This window comes from Falco cherrug, chromosome Z (genome assembly GCF_023634085.1).
Source record: "Falco cherrug isolate bFalChe1 chromosome Z, bFalChe1.pri, whole genome shotgun sequence".
In the NCBI taxonomy this organism is placed as follows: Eukaryota; Metazoa; Chordata; class Aves; order Falconiformes; family Falconidae; genus Falco; species Falco cherrug.
In genome coordinates, this window is record NC_073720.1 from 37,114,844 (window position 1) to 37,126,336 (window position 11,493).

Consider the following 11,493-nt stretch of genomic DNA (forward strand, 5'->3'; position numbering starts at 1 on the left):
ATGTAGAAGGAAGCACACAAAGATTCAGACAGGGCATTGGGAGAAGTGAGGTGCAGGAGGCAGCAGGGTGGACTGGCTGTGGAGGCTCAGGACCTCTCTCTCTTCAGGGAGATAGATAATTAAGGAGCAGTTGGAGAAGCTATAGGCATTTATACAGGCCGTGGGCATAGCTGATGCTGCCTTGGAACAGGAACACGGGGTAGCTGGTGGCAGTCCGTTGACTCAGACACAGAATTCTTTTCTTCTCATTTCTATGCTTATGCACATGGACTGGACACAGAATGGATTGTAGACAGAGCTGGAGATGACTTGGAGATGACTTGGCCTGACTGCCCTGACAGGGAAATACCAACTGTAAACAAGAGCATCTGTGCTCTCCAAAGAGACTGCACTTTGTAAATTGTCAGTGTCCCAGCTTATTCCCCATAAGCATGATCATGGCTAGCTCTTTGTGTTCCTGGACCTTCCTAACTTAAGAGTCCACACAAATCACTATGGAAATTAGTTTCCAGTATGCCCACAGTACCGACCATGGGGATGAGAGAAGGGTGGAACCCAGGGAAAATTCAGTGATGGAGCACTGTGGAGCACATATACTTTATCACCTTCCTAACCATATTCTATCTGGCTCACCCTCTCATTGCTGCTGTTACTGTCCTCAGCTGCAGAAAGTTACCTAGAGACATGCTGGCTACTCTGTGTCCAGCTTTCTCCAATATAAGAACCTTTCTTTTAAAATGTATGCATACCATTTCATTCCTGATGCAATAACCAATTCAAATAATATAAAGGCCTACACAGAGGCAGCCCAAAGCTTGGCTTCCTCAAAGTACAGGCAGAAAAAAACTTGTGTCTTCTTGCTTATGCTAACCCTCGAGCACACCGTGTCTTTTAAGCTTTCAGTAGCTGACCTGTCAGATGGACTGACATAGAATCACAGAATGGTGGGGGTTGGAAGGGATCTCAGGAGATCATCTAGTCCAACGCACTGCTAAAGCAGATTCACCTACAGCATGTTGCCCAGAATCATGTCCAGGTGGGTTTTGAATATCTCCAGAGAAGGAGACTCCACAGCCTCTCTGGGCAGCCTGTCCCAGTGCTCTTCACCCTTGAAGTAAAGAAGTTTTTCCTTATACTCAGATGGAATCTCCAGTGTTGCAGTTTGTGCCTGTTGCCCCTTGTCCTGTCACTGGGCACCACTGAAAATAGTCTGCTCCCATCTCTTTTCATTCACCCTAAAGATATTTCTATGCATTGATGGGATGTATTACCTGAAGAAGCACAGGAGGGATATGACTGACATAGTATCAGAGCCTGTAGTGCCTGGATGCTGTCTGAAACTTAGCCTTGATAAGAAGTTGGTTGCTGGTTCCCTTTTTTATTAGCTGCCAGGACTTACTCGTACTGCGGGGCTTTCCCCTGCTGAGGAGACCTGACAGTCCTTTGTTCAATATTCTGATAATTCTAGGGGTCTCAAAGGTTCCCAGGTCCTGGATCACAATTTAATTTGTGAGAATTTGCCCCAGGAGACTCAGCAGTAAGACAAAGCATGGTATATGACATAGCTTGTTGTTGACTACAGTGTACTTGACTGCCAATTTAGAAACCAGATTGCATGTGTCATGTTATCATATACATTAGTTTGTTCAATCTATTATTTACTAGAGTTACAGGATTTATCTTTCTGAAGCACTCTGTGTCAGGTCAGCTTTTGAAGTGTCAAAATACAGACTCTTTTTTTCAAAGCATCTAGCTTACTACTGTGTATTGCTTCTGGAATTCAAAAAGAAGCTCTAAAATTTGCAATTTCTCTACATCACTATTAACTATTCACATTTCTTCTTCATATGCTTGACCAGAAAAAAGAAGAGATAACAAATGAGCAGAGAGTCCACACAGCATTTTTTGAGTTGAGCGGTTTTTACACCTACTTCTGCCAGAGTCTGGAATGGTCCCAATTCTCTTTGAAAAACAAAGGAGCTACTCCTCCTCCATAGCTTCCTATAAAACATTGAGAAATACTGTGGTTGGTCTCTGTCCCCATTATCTGAAATGTTTTTGGTTATGTCAAGGTTCTTATCTCAATGCCAAGGTAAGTGTAACACCTTTATTTTGTTCCATGGGTTCTGTTAAGTCAGTTAAACCTGTCAAATTTATTTTTAATTTACCTCTTAGACTATATGAAACATTCTTACAATTACAAAGTGATCAGTTTAATAAGTACTAAAAAAGAAAATACCTGCAACTCAAGAAAGCCAGAACAAAATTCTAAGCAAGCTGGTTTGCTGTTCATATACTGTATAAACTTGGTATCATCGGGGAACATGGAGAGTTCGAGGAATCTAAGGAGTCTACAAGTTCTTTTAGAATGACTTTCATGGGACTGGATAAAATATAAAACATATTTTGGTCAAGAAAAAACGGAGCAATACAGTCAGGGCATGGAAAATACAAGTGTTAAAAGACACATACTCAGTCACTACAGAAGTACAAAATGAAAACAAAACCAAATGGATAAAAAAGTAGACATTTAATGTAAAAAGATAACGGTTATTCTAAAATACTAGATAGATGAACTCAATATTTACATTATTGGCTGTAGGACTTCACTAGATTTGAAATGTATGATTTGTGTCCATGTTGTGTCAGGTCCTATTTTCATGACAAAAAGGAAGCTGTAAGCCCTTGCAGACGCTAGTTTCAAGTGAGAAGTGAGTGACATGGCCTGGAAGAAACTGTTTTCTGAGAGGGAAAAAAAAAAAGAAAAAAGTGCTATTTAAACTATGAACAAGAGGGCAAAATCTGCACAAGGCTGGTTATTTTGTGTGCACAGAAGTAATACCCATTATTGACATTTATGAGTATTTGGAGAAATGACATAAAAGCTGGGATGCAAAACAAGCGTCTTGCTAGACATCTGTAGGGGGGAAAAACGGGCTGTGGAGGAGGTGACTGTCAGTTTGGGGAAGGTGTTCCACTGACAAGAGGAAACTTTTAAGCTGCCTATGAGAGAAGTGGGAAGCAGGCTGTGAATGATAGCCTTACCGGCTGGTAAGAGGGAAGAAGTCATAAGCAGACAGCTGCTTAGGAAGAGACTTTGAAAGGAAGAACCTCAAACGAGAAGTGGGAATTGTAAGAGGACTTCAGAGAAGGGTAGATGACCTACTTTGCTGTAGAAACCCATCCAGCACTGTAACATGATTCTCCACATGAACATTTTGGAGTAGTGTACTCCTTATACTTTTGTCTACAGGGATGTAGTCTGCTGCTCTGCTGACAGTGACAGACCAATGGTTGCAGCACCAGATAATTTGCCACCTCTGTGAACAGAAGTGAAAGGGATGGGTTGGGCAAAAGGTGGGAAGATTCTAATTTAGATTTACTTTCTGAATTAAGCCATCAAAAAAACCCAAATCAAACCAAACCCAAATCAAAACAAAATGAAAAACCATAGCACAAAGGACTCACTAAATTAGCGGTGCCTATTACATCTTCCTGCAAAAACAGATTGGTGCAATCACAGAATGACTTTCAGTAATCCACTTTTGTAATCTGAATAAACTGTGATCCAGAAAAAGGGATGACGTAATGGCTACTATCTTTGAACTCCCACAGAGGTAGTGATGTAAGCAGTAGATTAATTCAAAACTTTGAAGATATCTGTTTCCAGAATCTTCCCTTGGCAGTTTTATAAAATGGGACGATTTATCTTGGTTTCTGTAAACTCTTGGAAGTTATTAGGGCCACTGGAAGAATGAAATGTTAAACCCATGAGCAGGATCGTAACCTGCCCTGCCCTGCTCTTTGCCCCTCATTATATGCTCTGGATTTAATACTTCTGAAAAATTTCAGAAATGTTTAGCTTTGTAATTTGCAATGCCAATATACTGTGTCCCAAGCTCTCTATCTCCAAATACCCTGACTGGTGGCTTTTCTGGTATTAATGAAGCTGCAGTCTTACAAAGAGCTGCTGAACTGGTTTTTGTGGCTGTGTTGGTGTCCTGTCTTTGAAAGTCAATGTAAATCCTGCCTCTGCTGGCATGTCATCAGGTGGAAGTCTCCAATGCCTTTAAAAGCATACCACCAATGGGACTCCTCTGGCATATTCATGTATGTGTTTGTGTGCATCCCCTGAAATGCCAGATTCTATCATCACATTTCCATAGCCACATCCTGTATCTTCAGGGTCTTGCTGATATGAGACCCTCAAATAAGGCTCTGGCTCACCGCTCACAGGTGATCAGGGAAATCCCCATCAAATTCAGTCATTCTTTCCTGTGCATTAGAAATCTGAGGACCAGGTATGAAGGTGAGGGAGGCAAGCTCTGGATGTGTTTTTGTGAGTCTTTCCACAAGATCATGAAAAAGTTTGTGCCAAAATGCTACACTGTTTTAAACTGTACAAAAGTAAGACTCCCTTCTGGTTTCAGGTCACACACACATGTAATCTCTCCATTCCTTGCTTTGAAATAAGCACTATGCCTTTGAGCCAGGTGTCAACAGTCCAGTTATTTCTATACAACCCTGAGGCAGAACATTAAGAAGCTTGAGTGACCAGTCCTTAATCCATTTAGGAAAGTGAAGTCCTCGCTGGCTTGTGTCTCCTGGTCTATGAACTGCAGCATGAAGTCAGTTCCCAGAGAGTGCATGTTTCTTTGCACATGGTAGGGTTGTGCCCTTGTCAAAATAAAGAGCATTTCTAAAACGTTTGAAGATAAATAAAAATCTTTGCATGAGGTTTCCACCACAGGAAGCCTTTGCTCTGCTGAGATCATAAGGAGCGGGCTGGGTGAGTGGCACCTGTCTCCTCCACAGGCACAAGGGAGAGGAAGAGGGTTAATGACACAGAGCAATGCCCCACAGAGCATGATGCGAGGCACCCAGCGAAGGGAAGGCTGCACCTGCTGTCAGTCGAACAAGTGCTCGTTTCTTGCTTCATGCTCTGTGTTAATTCTGTGTCACTTTCTGAACTGTGATGGACAGCACTATGTATTTCCACTGAGGGAAAGGGGTAATTAGCCTGGGAAGGGAAGAAGCCTGGTGTGCCAGAAAAGAGCTGTGATGTGTGTTGCCAATACCAGTTTTAGCTCGCCTGGGGAAAGGCTCCAAGGAGGAAAAACACATAAGAAAGAACACCCCCACACTATTTGATGTGTGGTAAATATGTGTGGTAACTGATGGTGAGAGCACTCGTGGTCTTTTGCAGTCAGAGATCACGTGGCCCAAGAGCCTTGTCCTTTGGCCTCTCTGCTCAGTGCTTTTTCCTCAAATCTTTCCATGCTGGCCACCTATTTTGCTTGTGTGGTTGTCCAATTCAACATTTTGTCAAATTTTTCCTCTTTTCCTCTCTGTCTTGCTTTCTGCAGCAAATAAAACTGCTCCATGAAATGTCACTGAAGAGAACGGATGAACCTGGGAACTTGACCTTGCACGTGATAGAGACAGGCTGTGGAGGCCACAATGGTTTGGGTTCCTGAGTAAATGGCAGATGACCAGTGGAGGGTTACATCCAAGCAGCAAGGAGTTCATTAAGGCACTCTTGCCTGTTTAGCAACATCCATGAGTTTACCTGCACTAGATTTATTATCAGCTGTATGACTGTCATCTAGATGCTACTGTTCTTCAGAGAGTAAGAAGAACAGGGAACGGTGCAGTCTGATAGACAGTTCAGTTCTGTCCAAATCATGCAAATATTCTGTTTTTTGCTTTACATGAACCTTATCAGCACCAAATAGGATCTGCAAAAAGAATCTCTTCTCTATGCCTCCATCAGATAAGCTTTTAAAAGGAAGCAATAGTTCACAACAATAATTTTTCTTTCATGGTCTGGTTGGTACAGCCTGCAAATGAGTCAGCTGTATTTTGTGATCCATGACAGTAGTATTTGACAGTAGCATTTCCTGAAAAACGTAAACAGACCTAGCAGTATGATTGTCTCTAACTGGCTGAATAGGATACTTAAGAAATTTATTTCAATTTCAATGGGATTGCTTCTACAAAAAGAGTGGTGAACTACTAAGATATAGTTTGTGAGGTTAGCTGGGTCTAGCAACAATTTCCTGAGCACCGTTGAGACTGCTTTGTTCTAGATGGTGGTAATTTTTACCTGAAAGGGTTGAGGATGTCTGGTTTTAAGTGTTATGGGTGTTCTTACCTTTCCCCCATTGCCAGAATGTACCCATGCCATCAAGTTTACAATCAGAAGAATCATGGGGAAGAATCTCAAAATCATTAGGCCTTGTCAGGGCAAGTCAGGAAACAGAAAATCTGTTTATTTGAGTTACATTTGGCATGTTGCCACCGTTGTCAAAATCAGTCTTGACAGCATGCAGGACAGGTTCTCTGTGAGCTAGATTGCTCATTCCTTGCTGCAAGAGGTGCTGGGCTTTAAAAGAAAATAAAACCTCCATGGGTGAGGATTCATGATGTAAACTCACTGGGCCGTTGCTCAGTGGATGCTAGGGGGAAGATCTGTTGCAAGGATTCTCCTGACTCCAGTCAGCACTGGGGTGGGGTCTCAGGTTATAATGAATGTCTTTTGAGTCTAGTTCTTTTGCTGCTAGAGATCCTTAAGAAAACCAAGGGTACTGGCAGATTACCACACATTTCTGTTGAAGTTAATCGCTAGAGAGAGAGAATTCATTTTTTTTTTCCCCTCAAAACATGTTTAGCTGTATTTTAATCAGAAGACTAGGAGTTAATCCAACAAGCAAGAAAGAAGACTTTAGAAAAATGTCATCATCCATCAGTATTAGGCCTGCAATCTGGATACAACGGTCATCTTTTTTTCTGCATGTTTCCTTTCAGATATCTTCAACAGGAGAAATCAGACATCAAATTTCATTCTTAATATAAACCCTCTAGGCTTTTTAATAAAGAATGTGGAAATACTTTCTAAAATATAAGAAGTTGCTCAGCCCACTCAAATGAAGAAACTTGCCAGGTTAAGCAAATAAAGTTCTTCATAATTTTCATAACATAAATAAATGTTAGCCTTTGGTAGTGTTTAAAAAACCCCAAATATATTCAGCCAGGATATACCTCAGAGGTGTATGTATCTAATACAGGTAGAGGAATGCCCAAATGTTAACGTGGTGCAGTGGAGCGTGATGTGCAGGCTGGGTTTTTCTTGTCATTCAGAAGTTCTTACATTTTTTCCTCCCAGCAGACTGATTTTGTACTCAGCACTGCCAAACTGTTTGCCCTGCTGGGCAACGATCATCTGGGGTAGCTCAGTCCCCCTCCCTGCGCTGCCTGCTGATGGCTAGTGCCCCACCTGTGGGCTCTGGGCAGGAGCTTGTAGCAGGCAGCCTGTGTCTTCAGACCCATACCCCCCAATGCTCCACAGATATCCTAACCCCAACGCTACTTGCAGGACTGCTACTACAGAAGAGGCTTTAGTCACTATAAAAGCCAGCCAGCCAGCCAGGGAAAGCAAAGCGTGCATGGAGCTCCACAAACTGGTGGAGCTGGACTTATCACAGTTCTCTGCCTTACACACAAATTGAGAGACTTCATGTTGTTGAGGTATTTGTAAGGTCTTTAGCTTTCCCTCCCGTGACTTCTCTGTGTCTAATAGTGCAGAAGGTCATTCACCTCTTTTTAAGCAGAAGCGCTTGATAGCAACTATTATTTTCTCTGCCCTAAGGTGGCTACTTCCATGAAGCTCATGGGAAGGCACTGCCTTTGAGATCTTCACCTTTCTGTCAGATCTGAGTGAAACTAGTCAATGAGTAAAATACAAGAAAAAGTCTTGACTGTGAAAGGCATAGGGGCAGGCATCCTGCCATGTTTCATAAGGATATCATATCAGATTTTTGAAGGAAACAGGGACAACTGACATATTTGGGTAATGTGTTTGTTATTGATCCCCAATTATTTTGACTGCAGTAGGCTTCATACTTTCAGGATATTTCTTCATCACACCATGCAAGACTGAGGAAATTGTCTGAAATCAGCACTTACTGTGCTACAGGGTGCATTTTTATCTTTTTTTTTTTTTTTTGGCCTACAACAATATAATGAATTGGAACTCAACGTACTGTCTTCCCAGCCCTTTGGTTCATGTAGTACTGCACAAGTTGTACTTGTCTATGTGTGTTTTTAATCTTTTGTCTTTGCTAATGGATTTAGCTTGCTTTCCATTCTCTTGATACAATCTCTGAAAGCAGCAGTCCAACAACTAAGATGCAAAGTCACTCCTTCAGACTCACTCTTCATGCATCTTCATTTCCCACTGTGAAGCCAGTGGAGATTTTCCTACCACTGAGGGCCAGACCAGGCCTGTAGAGACTGCTTGGACTGAAACAAGCTAGCTTGATTGTTAACTCAGGGGTACAGTTAAAGGGGATAAAGAACTATAGTCTTGGCGGAAACAAGACAAGGGACAGCTTGTTCATGCAGAAATGGAAAGCCTTCCATCTCTCCTTCACTTGCTGTTGTACATTTCTCTTTTGTATTCTCTCCCTGACCTCTTCCATCTGTCACTATAGGACGATCATCACTCACGCAGCAGAGCTGTGCTGTCTGTGGCTTTGATCTGATGGCTTTAGAGAACCCTGTAATTCAGGTCTCCTGCCTGAACTTTCCCCCATTGTCCTCCAGACAAAGGCACTGAGGTAAAGTGAATAGATTGTTCTTCAGAGCTACTCAAGGGGCACTTTCTTCACCTCACCCCCCCACCCCCAGCTGTGAACCCTATCAGTCCCAGTATTGCCCTTGACCCAGATAATGTCCCACAGTTAAGGAAAGTCATGGCCTTTTTTCAGCCTCAAGGTCTGAACATTGTTTATCCGTGACAGAAAGTTTCCTGCAGACACAGCCATGTAAAAAGACTGGCAGTTACGGAAATGCACAAATGTATTGCTTTGCGTAGGTGTGTCAGGGATGTGAGATTATCATTCTTTATGGGTTCTCACCCATGCTTCCGTGCATAGAAAGCTGAAATGGACAGTGTGGTGTCAGATTAAAGAGAAGTTAGTAGCAGGAATGCTATAGTCAAGAGGTTTCTCCTACCTCAAACCTGTTTCAGCAGAAGAAGCTCTGTTACTTAGCATATGCTGCATTGAAAAATGAAATATGCACTGGTTTGCAGCACTTGATTTTTAAGGTGTAAGAAGTATCTCAGCCTCATAATGCATGTGGGAAACACGTGTGTTGTGCTAGATTTTCATCCGGTGTTAGCTAGTAGGGTGTCAGGGCAGAAAGGTGTTAACAAGGCCTGCCAATGCAAGGGAACAAAGTTTTCCTCTCCCATAGGTTTCTGTATCTCTTCATAGTCCAGAGGGAGCGGACAACTTATGCCAGAGGAGGGTTTTGCCCTAAAGAAATGCTCACAACTCATAAAGATAAGCATCGGCAGGATGACTTTCAGTAGAACAATACAAGTGATTAACCATTTCATAGGATGGAGGACAGAAGCAGATGAGAAGCTATAACCTCAGGAACCTAATGTGCTACTACTCATAGGTTAAAAAAAAGAGGTAAGACAGATGGTTACACCAGGAAAACGTTTAGGTCTACAGCAGCCTGATGAAGGTAATGCATGGGAAGCAACCTAAACACACTGAATACCTGACAATTGCAGCATAAACTACATTCCAACAGTGTATGTGAAACAAATTGTCAGACATCCAGTAACTACAGCATGTTCTATGTCATTTATATCATACAAGACAGGAGTAGGGGAGGAGGCTAAACTAAAGGGACACTGTTACATGACAGCAAGGCTTGCACCAAGGGAAGGACACTAAATACAACAAAGCACAGAAGTATTTTTAATACTTACTTTGTAATTCTGGTGGAATGAAACATGCATTTTCAGTACTTAAAATATTCCACATAGCTGAGATCCTTGGTGCTGGTTTTGTTTGCAATTTCGGTATCACAAAGTGGATTGCATTTACCTTATCCCACAGCAAATACCTCCACATTAGCATGCAAAGCATACCTTCCCGGCAACAAACTCACATGCCCAGATGGTGTCTCCCAATTCCACGGAAAACTCCAGTTCACACACAGTCACTTGATTTCTCCTAGTTCTGGTTAGACAGGTTTTTACAGAGTCAAATAAAGGTATTATCTTCTCAGAATAATTTTGCCCACAGTAAATGAGAAGTCCAGGAAGAAGTGAAGCTTGGGCTAGAAAAATGACTTGTCCTATATGAATTTGACTTTCCTGGTTGCTAGTTCATTCAAATCGGCTGGATATTAACTCAGATTAAAGCTAGACTCTAACCTAGGGGAAAGAGAGAGTTCATTAAGCCTCTTTCCTTTGCTGTTTCTAGCTCTTTGTAGGCTGACATAATCCCCTTTCCAGATTCTCAAAACATCAAAGCCTTTTTCACTCTGCTGCTGACTCACTGGTGGTCCACAGAGAAAAATCTGCATGTCCTGATGCCTTCAGATGCAAACAGTCTGGACAAATCACTCCCTGCAGCCTGCTGGCAGGTTCCAGATTGCATGGTGATTTGGATGCTGAGCAGATGTGTGCTTTCACCCAGAGCCCTCCTGCAGATGCATAGACCTTCACTGTCCCTTCCTCAGGAAATGATGGGATACATTTTGTCACTTGGTGTGCAATGGGACACAGTGAACAGGAGAAGGAAACCTGCTGAATTCTCAGCATAGAAGGAAAATACCATCTGTAGCTCATCACAGTCTTTTGGTGAGTGGTGAGGAGATTCATCCTGCGTAAGCCTAAGTGAGAAGCCACTCCTTACATGGTTGACAAAGAAAGGCAATGACCCATGTAAACCCAGGTGCTGTCTGACTTTCATGGGACTAGCGCAGGAGCCTAAAGAAACCTCAAGCTTTGTTTAGGCACTTACTCTGTATTGGCAGGTGTAGTCAGTATTTACTGCACTTTCTCTGTTATCTGTCACTGCCCTTATTCTGCAATATTCAGAATCAAAATCAATGTAGGGGATGATGCTTTTGTCACTGGGAAGGCCAGCAGGGATTCTGACTGGGGAGGAGAACAGCTGGCGTAACACTAAGGGAAGTAGGTAGCTGGAGCAAGGACACAAGGAGGTGTACCACCCTGCTTACTGTGCTTGCCTTGGCTGCACATTGTTCTCTCCTGCATTAGGGGTTTTATTATTATCTCCTTGTTGTCAGCAGGGCTGATTGCCTGCAAATGTCTGCAAACACAGCTGCTTCTGGACACTTCGGTATTGATGTAATTCCAAGAAAGTGAGAGCTTCAGCAACCATGCTGGCACCAGTTATTAATCCAGATAAGCCACCTGTGCACTGAGGACCTGACCTGTTTGCATTGCAGTCCACGTACCTCCCTTGCCACTTCCCAAGACTCATGCCTCTCTGGGAGATCACCGTGCCCATCTCTTCCTGTGGCAGTTTGTGGCAGAGCTGGTGGCTGGCAGGTTTTAATTATTTTGCCCCTTCCCAGAAGTGTCTGCATACAAAGCCTACATGTTGGTGTCTGTGACTTCGGTCTGTGACTAGACAAGCTGGAGCAGGTGCCAAAGCACCA